At 49.7% G+C, this 14,772-nt stretch overlaps 2 protein-coding genes across 6 annotated transcripts in view; one reads left to right on the top strand and one right to left on the bottom strand.

Annotated features, from left to right (window-relative positions):
• The first annotated feature begins 653 nt into the window (after positions 1-653).
• Positions 654-14,772, top strand: part of GPR160 (G protein-coupled receptor 160) — a 26,620-nt gene continuing 12,501 nt past the window's right edge. For 2 of the 5 annotated variants that reach the window (XM_070406828.1, XM_070406822.1), the window contains exon 1: positions 2,984-3,103. The gene's annotated coding sequence lies outside the window, so the exon portion shown is untranslated. Of the gene's footprint in view, positions 774-2,983; positions 3,104-3,729; positions 3,901-6,776; positions 6,856-14,772 lie in introns of those variants that run through there. The other 3 variants (XM_070406826.1, XM_070406824.1, XM_070406827.1) reach the window with 3 other exon arrangements.
• The window catches only part of PHC3 (polyhomeotic homolog 3), an 85,327-nt gene continuing 83,494 nt past the window's right edge, over positions 12,940-14,772 (bottom strand). Inside the window, exon 17 of the transcript XR_011470332.1 lies at positions 12,940-14,322. The gene's annotated coding sequence lies outside the window, so the exon portion shown is untranslated. The remainder of the gene's footprint in view (positions 14,323-14,772) is intronic.

The following is a 14,772-nucleotide window of genomic DNA, read 5'->3' as shown; positions in this document are numbered from 1 at the left end:
GCACTGTCAGAAGGCATAAAAAAAAAAAAAAAAAAGAAAAGAAAAGAAAAAAAAAGTGGTGGCCTCTGCAAAAACCTTCTCAGGACCCTCTAGCCCAGGGGTCCTCAAACTATGGCCCGCGGGCCACATGCAAATATAAATATTGTATTTGTTCCTGTTTTGTTTTTTTACTTCAAAATAAGATATGTGCAGTGTGCATAGAAATTTGTTCATAGTTTTTTTTTGTTTTTTTAAAAATATATTTTATTGATTTTTTTACAGAGAGGAAGGGAGAGAGGTAGAGAGTTAGAAACATTGATGAGAGAGAAACATCGAACAGCTGCCTCCTGCACACCCCCTACTGGGGATGTGCCCGCAACCCAGGTATATGCCCTTGACCGGAATCGAACCTGGGACCTTTCAGTACGCGGGCCGACGCTCTATCCACTGAGCCAAACCGGTTTTGGCCATAGTTTTTTTCTTTTAAACTATAGTCCGACCCTCCAAAGGTCTGAGGAACAGTGAACTGGCCCCCTGTTTAAAAAGTTTGAGGACCCCTGCTCTAGCCACTCCCCACTAAATCTCATTGGCCAGAATTGAGTCATGTGACTTCCCGCAAGGACCTTTGAGACGGTGAGCATTTTAGTGCTGCACATTGCCTTCCTGAACAAAGTCTCTTAGGAAAGAAGGGGGAATGGCTACTGAGGCTGTGGTAAGCGATGTCTGTCCTACCAGAAATATCTGACAGATGGAGGATGTGGGGAAGGAGCAGCTGCCTCAAAAGTGCTTCTGAAGTAAGTGGTGTCGAGGGACTGTGGGCACCACTGTTGATGAATTTTGCTGCAAGACAGTCAGGGAAATGTAGCCTTTGTTCTAAGCAGCCCTGGGCTCAGCTTCAATTCTATTCTTATGGAAGGAGAGAATGGATACTGAGGAACCACCGGGGGTTCGGCCACAGTTCCTCCACCAGCCCCTGAGACAGGGTTCCCCTTGGGAAGGAGTGTGGTGTGCACAGCCATATACTTTTCTAGATAGGAAGGGGGTGAGGACAGTTGGTGACACGGGCTTCGGGAATGGGGGAGGGAGGGGGAGGCATTTGGAGACACTTGGGGATGCTGGGAACATCTGAAGACCAATTCAGCCTCCTGGATTGGCCTGGAAAGAGGCCTTAAGAGTGCAGGCTGGCTCTTCAGAGACATCTCCTCCCAGTGCTGTCACTAGCAAGGCACCCCAGCTTCCTAGTCCTTGTTTTCCTTTTCTGTAGGGGAGTAATAACCCTACCGTGTAGGGTTGGTATGAGCCTAGGCTGCAGTGAGGCACGTCCAGCTCCTGCCTTACACTAGACATTCCACAGGTGGCAGCTGTTATTTTTGACAGGAGCGAGATCTGGCCCGATGGCCCCTGCTCCCACCCAGCTCACATCCCCTCTTCAGCTAGACTCACTGACGGGCCCTTTTGCGGTCAGGACCTGCATTCTCTGCTCAGCTTTCTGCTTCCGCTTTGCCCACGGTGGCCTCTTGGCGGAAACACCTCACATCCTGGTGAATCCTGCAAGTCCTCCCCCTCTCACCTCCCCTTCTCCTAGAATTCCTCTCTGACCTCTCCAGGTCGGGTCAAGCCCTATCTCAGTTCCCGGGCCTAGCAGCCCACACTTCTGTCTATTCTCACTCCTCCTCAGGCCTTGGCCAAGTTCCTTGTAAGCCAGTCAGTCCTGGCTCTCTGGGTGGTTAAGGCCCAGGCTACGCTCCTTGTTCACAGCTCTATAAATAAAAGAGGAGGAGGAAATTGCCCTGTTTTAAATGTTTACTACTTTTGTTTGTTAATCCTCACCTGAGGATTTTTTCCCATTGATTTTTATTATTTTTTAAAAATATATATTTTTATTGATTTTAGAGAGGAAGGGAGAGGGAGATAAAAACATCAATGATGAGAGAGCATCATTGATCGGCTGCCTCCTGCACACCCCACACTGGGGATCGAGCCCACAACCTGGGCATGTGCCCTTGACCGGAATCAAACCATGGTCTCCTGGATCATAGGTGGATGCTCAACCATTGAGCCACACCAGCCAGGCCCCATTGATTTTTAGAGAGAGTGGCAGGGAGGGGGAGAGATACATCCATGTGAGAGACATATCAGTTGGTTGCCTGCCACACGTGCCCAGACAGGGAAGGGGGCGGGATAGACCCAGCCCTTGACCAGAATGAAACCACCAACCCTTCAGTCGGAGAGCCCGACGCTTTAACCACTGAGCCAAACGGGCTAGGGCTATTTTAAACGTTTACATGGCAAGTCCTAAGTCAGTGATGGCGAATCTTTTGAGCTCAGCGTGTCAGCATTTTGAAAAACCCTAACTTAACTCTGGTGCCGTGTCACATATAGAAATTTTTTGATATTTGCAATCATAGTAAAACAAAGACTTATATTTTTGATATTTATTTTATATATTTAAATGCCATTTAACAAAGAAAAATCAACCAAAAAAATGAGTTCCCGTGTCACCTCTGACACCCGTGTCATAGGTTCGCCATCACTGGTCTAGGTGCTCAACAAACATTTGTTAAATATCCAGTTAGCACTGTGGGCGCCAAAAGACAAGGCAGTGTAAGTGTGCTATTTGTACTATTTGCAGATTTTTATTTAAAAATCGGAATTCATAGAGCACTACAGACGGGGCTCCTGGGGCTGGGGCTGGGGCTGGGCGACGGGGCTCCTGGGGCCTCAGGGCCGCTCCAGGGCGGGTCTCACTGAGCGCCCGGGCATCCCGCGGGGCGCTCCTTCTGCAGCCCGGACCCCAGCTCCTCTCCCGCGGGCCGCACCGGCGGCTCTCGTGGGTTCTCGCCGCCCCGCCGGCAGGCGGCGCCCTCCGGCCGACCTCCCGCCGGGGTCGCGACGGGGCGTGCGCGCCCGCAGGTCCCCGGCGCCGGCGCCCAGCCCGACTTCCTGGTCGGAGCGGCCGCTCAGCTGCAGGGGTCGCTGCGGGGTCCGGGCGCCGGGCTCGCCACGGTCACCCCTCCTGTCGGGAGCGCGCGGGAGGGGCCCGCCTGCTGCAGCCTCCCCGGCGGGGTCCCCGGAGGCGGAGCGCGGCAGGTGCCGGCGCCGGGACGCGGAGCGGGACGCTCCGGTGAGTGCGGGGCCGGCGCCCCCGGCTTCCCCCGCCGGGTCCGGGGGGTCTGCGGCCCCCGCGCCGCTCGCGGCTTCCCGGACGGGCAAGGTCCTCTCCGGGGCGCAGAGCTGGGGTTCGCTCGCACGTAGGGTCCCCCCTGGGCTGAGAGCCACGGGCCGGGCCGGGCCGCCTCTCCTCGCCTCGGCGGGGGTTCGCGGAGCCCCGGCGCCGGGCGCTGTCAGAGGCTGGGGGCCCGGGCGGCCGCGGCGGAGCCTGGTCGCACCCCGTTTCCGAAGGAGCCGGTGCGTAAACCGTGCGCCCGCGGGCGAGGCTGGAGGAGCGGGTGAGGGTCGCCGTCATCCGTCCCGGCAGCGGAGGGTCGGGACCGTTACGTGCACCCCCGCACGTGGATGCGCTGGGGCGGCCGCGGCGCCTCCTCCCGGCCTCGGGGAGAGGGGATCGCTGCACGGACCGCAGCCCCCGGGGTTGCGGGGCTGCCCGTGTTCGGAGCGAGGGGCGCCCGGGTGGCCTCCTCTGTGACCGGCCGGGGCTGGTCGGGAACCTGGGACCTCCCTCCGGAAGTCGTTGGCCGAGGCTCCCTCGCTCACCTGGGCCGGCGGCGTCGGGAGGGGGCGGCCGGGCCCGCCCCGCACCCCGAGGCGCCCGCGGGCACCCGGCCTTCGGAGCGGGGTGCGGTCGGGAGGAACCGGGGGACCCGCGCTCGCCGCGCCCGCCTGTGCGGTGACCGGGCCGCCGCGGGGCTGTTGCCGACGCCCCCGAGGTAAAGCCACGCAGACCCCGATCGCCAGCGGCGGGTGAGTGGGGTCTGGCTCCCAGAACTGCGAGGTGCTGCAGGTCAAACTGCTCCGGTTGTGGCTTTTAGTTGGTTTTCTTTGGAAACTTCTCTACTTAGGAAAACAGCTAATATACCGCCCGCGGGGATGAGCCTGGCTGCCCCGGAAATCACAGGGGTGGGGAACCTGTTGGTAAAAACTCAGGGACCTGGCGCGGCAATGCAAGGTGTGAGACTTGGGTCCTGGTGTGATTTCTCTTTTTTTTTTAAAAGAACGTTTTTAAACATTGAGCCAACAGAGGACATTTGTACTGGTTATTTTAGTACAAACGATTTTAGTTTTGTTTAGTTACTTTAGGTAATTATGTCATAATGATGTTTTTTAAAAAATATCCTTGTTTTTTAGAAATAAATATTGACATTGAAATACTTATTGGCTTCACAATAACCCAGTTTTGAGGAGCACTGCTGGTGGAGAAGTGAGGGGGAAGGCGATGAAAGGCTGGATGAGGGGTACGGGGCGTGGGGCTCTTCACATTGGTGTCTCTACTTCTGCATGTTTGGCATTTTCCTTTGAAGTAAGTACGGCCACTACCGTCACCACCACCATCACCATCACCACCACCATCACCACCGCCGCCGCCATCGCCTCCCCCGTCTCCACCACCGGTGAAGCTTCTTGTGCAGAAACGAGGTTTGGAAGGTAACCGCTAGTGATGCCAGATGCCAGGCCTTCCACAGACCCTCACTTTTTGTAAACTGGGTGTAGAGGCTGCCTCTCTAGACGCATAGAAAGTCTTCCTTTTCTCTCACCTGGGTGCTGCTCTACCTTGGTCGGAAGGCATAGGGTGTTTGCTGCGTGTGAGGGAGCTGAGCGGATCAAGTTGATGCAGGTGGATGCTGGGTCAGCAATTTTTATACAAAGGGTATTAGCAAGCCTGGGGCTTGTTGTCTGCAAAGGGACAGGTTGTATGAAATGTGTGAGCCATTTTTCCGAACTGCCCAAGTCCTTCCAGAACAGCTCAGAGTAGTCAACACACCCAGATACACTTGGTATCTGTGCACACTTCTGGAAGCATGGTATGCCTCAGTTAGAAGTGTGCCTTATAAAACAAATGACAAGGTAAGTGGATCTTATGACCTGAAAGAGATCTTATCTGTGTATGTTGTCTTTTTGAATGCCCTGATCTTGTTTGCTTCGGGCATTGTGATGTGTAACTATTAGGAAAGAACTGACTCCTAAAATATCCTGTGAGATTCTCTTCCTTTCCAGGAACCCTGCTTTGAAGAAGAGGGGTGTGAGGAGGAATGTCTGTATTATATCCATCCACCTTGCTTGTTTCCCCTCCCTCTGGATTTATCATGTAATTTCTCCTCATTCTGTCATGCTTCATTAGTAATTTGGCAAAGTGGTGATTGTTCTGTTCGGGGGAGATAGTAAAGTTCAGTGGAGGGAGGGGCGACTTTCTCCTCAAAGATAAACCCACATTTCTTAGCAGTTTCAGTGGAACTGAGTTTAATGCCTCTGTTTTTAAGAGGAAACAAGCCAAGTAAATGTCATCTGTGACAGTTGAAGGTTGAAGTTAGATGAATCCCCTCAGCCTACACCTTGCCTAGTGCAGCTTCGCTCGGGTGAAAGAAATGGTAAAGATGCTTTAAGAATTCAGTAGAGGAAATGCCAAAGTGCGTCCCAGCTTCCTTGCAATGTATGGGGAAATGAGAGAGTCAACAATAGTCCCCTTACAGTTGGAAAATGTTACAGTGAATTCATGGTAGTACGTTAGTGAAATTGGCTTGTGGTTTAGTTTTCTTTGTGTGACTAAAAAGGAAGATGAAGCTGTGAGGGACTTTATTTTCTGCGTGGGTTCTCCAAAACAAGAGCATGGAGAGAGAAGAAACTGTCGTGGCCCTTAAGGGACCAGGTGGTGTCCTAACAATGTTTACCATCCTCTGTGTGAAGTGGTGGAATTGGGCAGGGAGAGTAGATTGCTGGTTACCCTTTTAAGGAATTACCACACATGTGACACCATCTTCTCCATCGAGTTGTTTAAGGGTATCCTATAAACATTCAAAGAGCAGATTGCTGCTTTGTTGGGTTAGAAATGAGAGGAAGGGGTGTTAGCAGTCAAGTCAATACCTCTTCTAATAGATAAACACTCTACTGTCATCTACGTCATTTCATCCCATCCCGGGAGGATTATTTTAGTTTTGAACAGATGAGAACATTAAAATCTACAGACACTAAGACTTGCCAAGTCGCTTCTTTAGAGATATGGGGGAAGGAAACTTATCATAGTCGTCTTAAAACACATGTTTTTAATTCTCACAAATATCTCAAAGTTGGGTATTATCAGCTCATTTTGCAGAAGGAATTGTAGCTACGAGAGGCTAATAATTCACTTGAAGTCTTGCAGCTAGTGAAAGTAGAGCCAGGGCTTAAATTCAAACCTGTGGGATCTTAGAATTTATCGCCACACTACCTTCAACAGACAGGGAAGCTACACAGCCAAGAGCTGGTTAGTCGAGGCAAGCTATCTTTTTACCACATTCGCCTGCCCTGGTTACAAAGTGGAGACATGGGCCACATCCATCCACAGAGGTGTCTTATCAGGCCAGCACAGAGTTCAAACGGAAACTGAACCAACATTGAAAACTGGGAAGTTTCAAACAATCTGCCCTCAAGAACTGAAGGCAGTACTGAGCAGCCTTCTCTCCAGAGAAGGGCATTGCACGCAGGTCCCCTGGTCTCCACCACTCCCTAAAGTGTCACCCATCCTCGAGGCGGAGGACAATGGCACAGAAACTGTTGTTTCTCTTACAGTAAGAGAGCTTTCTACATGTGTGTCTATCCAAAATGGAATTACAAAAGAGAATGAGAGGCTCTTGTCCCAAGAAACATGGGAAAGACCATATTCCTTTGAGGGAATGAGGAGTCCTGTGTTTACTCTGCATAGCTTCCATGTCAGAAAAATACAAGGTATGTCATCATTTTCCTCACACCCCATTAGCTTTACTCATGACTTCATTTACTCTAGACTTTAGAGTTACTAACCCTGCAACACAACCAACATGGAGGGCATGTGTGGGCCAGCTGCAGTAGAGGAAAGGAATGCCTCCAAAATCCCGGACTGACTTTGTGAGTGGGCAGAGGGCCCTTGTGCACATACGGGCTTCCCCAGGGTGTCTTGAGGTGTGGGGGGGGGGGAGCGGGGACAAGAAGCCCTCTTTCTTTATGCAGCCTGATACTGGATCCAAATGGATCCTGCGCTTGTACCGTGGCTCTCCCTCCGTAACTGCTTTGAGGGTTCCCAGGACTTGGGAAGGTCCTCCTCTCTCTCCCTTCTCTGCCCACCCCTCTCCAGCTAATGACAGCTCTGCCCTGTCTGAACGCTCTTCAGGGATGAGGAACAGAGGTGCTCATAGTCTGGCCTTTGAGAGCTTTCTGTGATGCAAGTGCAAGGGTGGCCTAATTTCCTCATTTTGAAACTTTTGGTTGAGAGTCATGGGACAGATGTTCTCACATCTGTGTGTATCTGGAATTTCATTACCATTGAAGCTTCTGTTTATATCTTTGTTTCCTTCCCCTGAATCCGAGTGCTCACAGCTGGGGATGTTCTCACAGCTGGGAATATCTTGCCCATATTCCTCAAAGGAATATGGTCTTCCCTCAGAGAAAGGGAAGAGGAAACGCCACAAATGGAACCTTGTGGAGTGGTTTTGAGGAAATGTCACAGGCTGTTTTGGGGAATTAGTCACTGGAACTATCAGTCTAGGTATGTACCTTGTGGTAGAGAAAGAAACTTTCCTCTACCCTTCAGGGTTCTTTCAGCTGGTCTAATAATTAACTCTATATGAGTCAGATTATCAAGAGAAAAAGAACCAAATTTAATTACATACATAAATACGGGATCAGACAGGAAGGGAAAATGAGGTATAAATGGAATCTTTAGTGAAGAATAAGGTAAGGCCTTGGGGCTTCAGAGGGGGAGAAAGGCCATTCACAAGATGATAAGAACTGATGTTCAGTAATTAGAAGTTCTTCCTGCCCTATTGCGAGCTAATAAAATGTTATTCTATATAATAAAAGCCTAATATGCTAAGTGTTTGGTCGACTGATCAGCCATTCAACCAATCAAAGCGTAATATGCTAATGATATGCTAAGGTTGCTCAACCGCTCACTATGATGTGCACTGACCACCAGGGGCCAGACAGTCAACCAGCTGACCAGTCGCTATGAAGTACACTGACCACCAGAGGCAGACGCTCCGACTGGTAGGTTAGCTTGCTGCTGGGGTCCAGCCAATTGGGACTGAGCAAAAACGGGCCAGACATGCCCTGGAGCCCTCCCGCAGTCCCTCCTCAGCTAGCCAACCTTCCTTGTCTCTCCCTGCCTCAATCTCTCCCTGCCTCAATCAATCATGCACCGGTGGGGTCCCCAGGCCTGGCCTGTGCCCTCTCACAATCCGGGACCCCTCGGGGTATGTCAGAGAGCTGGTTTTGCCCCAATCCCGCAGACCAGGCCGGGGGGACCCCCACTGGTGCAAGAATTCATGCACCGGGCCTCTAGTTTCTGATAATAATTCTTATTATATGGGCAAGGTCCCCAATTTAAAATCTTGAAGGGAGAGGTAAAAAGGTCTGTTACCTTCAGCTCAAAATAATTACCGTGCTAAAGTGGCACACCGTGAGGCGACTGATTCCGAACCCCTTTCCTGTACCCCAGGGTGATAAGAAAACTAGAACAAAGGAGGGATACAAGTGCAATGCCTTGTTTGGTTGAAAGAAGGACGTTTAGAGACAGGGTGTTTTGTAAATGCCTGATTATTGGTTGATTGGATCTTTTCAGGGAGAACTCTCAGATTCAGATGTGTGGATGCGTGTTCCCTCTGCTAACTCCCTGGTCACATAGGCAGGTGGTGAGGAAAAGTGGGCCAATTGATTACCTGCCAGAGCAAACAGAGGTGAGGGAGCAGTCCTGAGTGTGGACTCCAGCCAGCTCCCTGGTTCTCTCACCACCTATCTGTGTGACCTTGACTCTTTTTATAACCTCTCTGCGCCTGAGTTCCTCTTGTATGAAATGGAAGTACTAGTAAATAATACCTCACAGGGCTGGGAGGATTAAATGGCACATCAGCACCTGGTCTAGCTATTGCCGTTGTTAGAGCCCTGCCTCCTTCATGTTTGCTCAGAGGGATTCTTCCCTCTCCACCCCCGCCCCCCCCCCCACCCCCCATAATTTTAGGAGGAAAGCTACAGGGTGCAAATGCTTCCTGGCTCTGAGGGTGAACCTTGGGCTGCCCTGCCTCCTGGCCTTAGGGAACTGTTCTCCATGACAAATGCTCACAGGGAGTTGGGAGCCTCAGCCACTTTGGTTGATGAGAGAACTGGGCTGGAGCCCTGGCTTTGAACCCAGGGCTTTGGCTCTGTTGTTTGGGGATTAAAATTCCCACTGACTCTGGAAAAGAGATGGAAACCCCTGGCATTCTGTGTGGGTGCAGACTCCACCCTGCTGTGGAAGAGCAGGCTGGTGACAGCGTGAAATTGGGGCAGACACAGGAGCCCTAGCCCCAGGGCTGCCACCCCTTGGTGAGGGCTCCGCCGACTGAGTCCACCACGCGCCCTCGGTCTCCTCTGACAGCTGTGGATAGCACACCCCATGGAACCGTTGTGAAGGGCTAAACATTTTACGAAATCCTGACACAGGCACAGGGAAGTAGTGTGTTCGACTTGCCCTGTAGTGGTGAAATCATACAACAGGTACACTGGCAGGTTTAAAGATGCTGATAACCGCTATTTACATAGCATTTTTTTATAGTTTGAAAAGAGCTATATAATTTGACCTTTAACCAGGGTGCAGCTTTATTTGTTTATATTTGTTTCTCCTGCCTTTTCTGCTTCTAAGGGGAAGTACAAAAGTGAACTGATGTTCAAGCCAGACATGATCCCAGGGATAGGAACATAGAAATGGGTTATTCATTTCTCTTGATCAGAGAAGGCAACATGAGTTTGTATTTCTGAGGCTCTTCAGGAGGCATAGGGAGCGGTGACCTCCGGGGAGGGAAAGGGAGATGTTGATAGCTGAGGTGTTCCCAGGAAGCTGGACGCCTCTGTTGTGTCCAGGGAAGCAGAATGGAGGGGCAGCCAGTCTCCTCCAAGCAGCCAAGGCGGAGGTCACCCTGTGAACAGCTTCTTCCCAGACCCATTTATGTGCCAGGTGTACCAGCTGGGGGCAGGAAGGAGGAGAGGCCGTGGGCTGTTGGACTTCCTCCTCCTGCCCCAGGTCCAGACCTTCACTAAACCCATTGCCTTTCTCCTCGTCCACTCGCAACCAAGTAAGTATTCTGTGAGATATCAAACAGCCCCACACCCCACCCCATCCCCCTGCTAATAGGCCCCCATGCCTGCTCCCTTCTAGCCCTTGAATAGATTTCTCTCCACTGCCCCTGCCGTTTTCCACCGGTGTCCTGGCCTCCATCGCCTCCCACTGCATCAGTTCCTCCCTCCCTCCTTCCATTTATTTTGTTCTGGGAAGTTGAAGGGAAAAAAAGAACTATGACCCCACCATCTAAAGACCCAAAGACATGAACATTTTGGCATATTTCCTTTCACTTTTGCTTTGATTTGCTTTCGTTTTATATAAATTTAATAAATTTTAGCATTTCATAAAAATGTAATTCATTGTATGTTCACATTTTAACAAAGTTGTCATATTGTGATTAAAATTTATCATAGTATTTTTCCAGTCTTTTACAAAAATCATTTGTAATTGTGTGCTATTTCAGCCTTTTTTTAGCCCTTTCTCTCTCTCTCTCTCTCTCTTGGTTAATCCTTACCCAAGGATATTTTCCCATTGATATTTAGGGAGAGTGGGAGAGAGCAGGAAAGACAGAGAGAAACATCTATGTGAGAGAAACACTTTAATTGGTTGCTTCCTGCATGAGCCACCAGGCCCTGGGCCGGGGAGGAGCCTGCAACCAAGGTACGTGCCCTTGACTGGAATTGAACCCGGGGCCCTTTGGTCTGCACTCTATCCACTGAGCCAAACCAGCTAGAGCTAGCCCTTCTCTTAATATTAGGGAACTAAGAGGTTGCTCTTTTTTTGATATTGTAAATCATTCTAAATTGAATGTACATAAACCCTTGATTCTGTGATATATTTGGTCTTTATCTCTAGTTCCTGGTACAGAAAGTCCCAGCTTTACCTGAGTTTATGCTAATGAGGTATTTCTTGGTGGATGGGGCATGGTTGTCCGGGGAACCAGCCCTGTGATTAGTGGGTTGGAACTTTCAGTCTCACACCCTGACCACCAAGGAGGGAGAGGAGAGGAACTGGAGATTGAATTTAGTCACCAGCAGCCAGTGATTTAATCATTCATGCCTGCATAATGAAGCCTCTACAAATACCCCAAACACTGGAGTTGGTGAGCACACCAAGGTGCTGGGAGGGCGGTGTGCCCCAGAGGGAGTGGCAGCTCCGCACCTTCCCCCATACCTTGCCCTATACATCTCTTCCATTTGGCTCTTCCCAAGTTGTATCCTTTATAATAAATCAGTAATAGTGTCAAACAAAAATTCCCCCCAAAAATATGAGGAAATGGAGAGACTTGATTCATGTGAACAGATTGCAAACCAGGGAGGCGCCAGCCTGAGGCAGACACTGAAAGTGTCCTCTGAGGAGGCAAAGGGAAGGCCACCTTTCATGGAGGAAGCTGCCACCCAGGTCCCCAAGCAGGTCTGTTGGATGTAAATGAGGTGTTCAAATTCATAAGGTCCTGACTGCTGTGAATCTGGTGTAGAGGAGAGAGAGTGCAGTCCTGATTGGTCGTTATGGAGCAGTTCTGATTGATTGGTTTAAATGCACCTGAGGCTATAATTGTGCAGTTCTGATTGGGTGGGTCGGGTCTCAGATGAAACCAGGAACTCCTTGTAATAGCTGACTTCGCGTAAAGGAGCAGGGCACACACAGTGCAGGAAGCCAAGAGTTCAGTCTGAGGTTTTCCCTGGTCTACAGAGTACGTGAGAAGCCCCTGTCGGCTGATGGCCACTGGACTTTCATTACTTATAAAATGTGGACCCTCAGTCCACCATGGGGAGTCCATGTGAGTTGACACATTTCTTCTCTGGGTTCACATCCAATGAGCCTTCTCGGGGTCCACATAAGTAAAGTGTTTCCCTGAGTTCTGTGAGCCATTAAAGCAGATTATCAAACCTGGGGAGGGCGTCATGGGAATCCCTGACTTACAGCTGCTTGACCGCCTGGGACTTGAGACTGGCATCTGCAGTGGGCAGCACTTCATTTGCTATTGTAAATCATTCTAGATGGAATGTCCATAAACCTTCTCATTGAATGTACATACAGTCTCTCGTGAGACTGAGCCCCATGGGATCTGCCCGGACTCTGCATAGTGTTAGAATGGCTTGGTGTAGAAGAACCAGCACATTTGGTGTCAGAAGTGATTTGAGTAGAGACAGTGTTTTACCTTTTGATTCCATTTCACATGACTTGGGCCGGATTCCTACAAATAATTACTGAATCAAAGGACTTGGAAGAGTGGAGTTTTCTTTCTGGTTATATAAGCAGTACATTTTCCTTGTGGAAAATCTGGTAAACATAGGTGTGTGTGTGCAAAGAAAGGCCACACCCGTACTCTCACCAGTCAGTCAGTCGCTGTGAACACAGCGTGACTCTCTCCAGGGTGTGTGCCACCTGCAGCCTTGCCTTTCCCTGTGGCCCATGGACCGGCAGCATGGGCGTCACCTGCGAGCTTGTTAGAAATGCAGGATCTTAGGCTCATCCCAGACATAGTCAGTCAGGATCCACCTTTAACAAGATCTGCATTCAAGTTGGGGAACTATTGGTCTATAAGGCCATGACCTTACCAGTCACCTTACCTACCAGGTGGCCTGGCATTAATTACCTCTGATATGTGTATATACATACATTTTTTTTCCCTCTTTACCTAATATTAGGATGATACTCTGGGGGGGGAGGGGAATTCTCCCTCTTTTCCCTTAATTATTTCCCTGACTGGTCAAATAATTCAAATGACATACAGCAGATTAACAGGAGAAAATCAAATTTTAATACGTTGGCTCAGGGAATTCACTTGGCATGGAAATTACAAAGACTAAGGCAAAATGAGGTATGTGTGTCATTTGGAACTAAGGGGGAGGTGGAAGGAAATTCACAGGGAGATGAGTTATTGTTTGGTGAACAAGTGTAGATTGGATCATCTTGACACAGTGGCACAGAGAGGACTTGGATCAAATGCTCAGCTCCTCCCTGTTAGCCACACCTAGTTCATATGAAAATACAGTCATTTTATGATGGTAGCTTCAGGTCGTTAGTCTGAATTCTTTGAGGCAGTAAGAGATAAGATCAAAAGTTCTTCCAAGCCTTCTAGGCCTCTGTTGTTTCAACTGAAATAATCTGTGTCCAGAGTGGTACTTTGGGGGCAGCTCATTCTGTACCATGGTGTTCAACCTCCCTGCCTCATTGGGTCAGACTGTCCGAGGACAAGCACGTCCCCTCAGTATCACTGATTCCGGGATCAGCAGCATCTCTAGGAGACGGGACTTCCATTACATCTCCCTGCGAAGCCCTGATATATACAGCTTTTGTCTTGCTTGTATCAGTTAACATTATATGTCAGCATTTTCCAGTTCTTCGATTTTTCTGAGAAGCTTGTTTTTCGTGGCTGCCGACCAGTAGTCCATCTCATGACTATCGGAATTCATTAGACTACTTCCCTATCATTAGGCATTTAAGTTGTCTTAATTCTTTTGGGGCGAGCATGTTCTGTAGGCTATTATAAGTATGCTGAAGTGAGCTGCTCATGCAGTCATTAATTTCTTTAACCTTGATTATTTCCTTACGACAAATTACTGGAGTCAAAAGGCATCAACATTTTAAACAGTCTTTAAAATGCAGGAGGAGTGCAGGAAGTGCCCTCTCTCTGTACTTTCCCTGGCCCTGGGCAGTGTGGGCTGTAGAGACGGTGTCTGAGGAGCAGTGGTTTTATCTGTTAGTCATCACACCTCCAAACCTGGCTTAGAGCAGACTCTAAGGTGCTACCCTAAGGGAGACTGGGGGCAGGGAAGGGAAGTTACCAGAAGGTTGGGTAGCTGCCTGTGGTCAAGGTGTTTCCTTCCTCCAGGCCTGGGTACTGAGCTGTAATAGATGCCACTGGCCAGGCTGCAGCTTCCTTGACGGTGTGTTCACACACCCTCCAGTGGCTGCAGGGTCAGGAGTGGAGCTGATGGGCCTGCATTTAGTCAGTGGAGGCCTGAAAGGAGGACTCTGCTGGACCCGATTGGCACCAAACTTGTTTTTATTTCGTAAGTCTGGGTCTGTTTGGTTATCCAACACCTTTCCTCCCACGCACAGACCAGGACACTCCTTTTAGGTAAACTTTATTCTGTAAGGTGCACTCAGATTCTGCCCTAGAGAAAAGGTGAAATGCAGCATTATATTGTGATTGAGTCACAGTGTAAACTTGGATGGCTTCCATAAATATTTTTGGAGTAAATTAATATACAAAGAAAAATGAATTTGAGTTTTTTAAAAAATAATATGCATATATTAAATGTGTGTATCATATGATATAATTAAAAGTGTAAAAATGAGTATTTTATTAACTACTAGAGGCCCGGTGCACAAAAATTTGTGCACTGGGGGGGGGGGGGGGCGGTGTCTCTCAGCCCAGCCTGCACCCTCTCACAATCTGGGACCCCTTGAGTAGGGTCAAGTCCTATCGCAGCATGGCTCCATTCACCGGGCCTGCAGGCTGGTGGGGAGGGACCAAGAGGCCAGTCTGATCACAGCATGGCTTCGGTTCCCCGGAGCCTGCGGGCCAGGGGTAGGGATCAAGATTCCCAGATCGCAGCATGGCT

The sequence above is a fragment of the Myotis yumanensis genome, unplaced genomic scaffold (genome assembly GCF_028538775.1).
Source record: "Myotis yumanensis isolate MYYU_CA2020_CCGP unplaced genomic scaffold, mMyoYum1.0.hap1 SCAF_2, whole genome shotgun sequence".
Taxonomy (NCBI): domain Eukaryota; kingdom Metazoa; phylum Chordata; class Mammalia; order Chiroptera; family Vespertilionidae; genus Myotis; species Myotis yumanensis.
The sequence above is the reverse complement of the archived record's forward strand: the minus strand, read 5'-3'. Positions and strand labels throughout refer to the sequence as shown.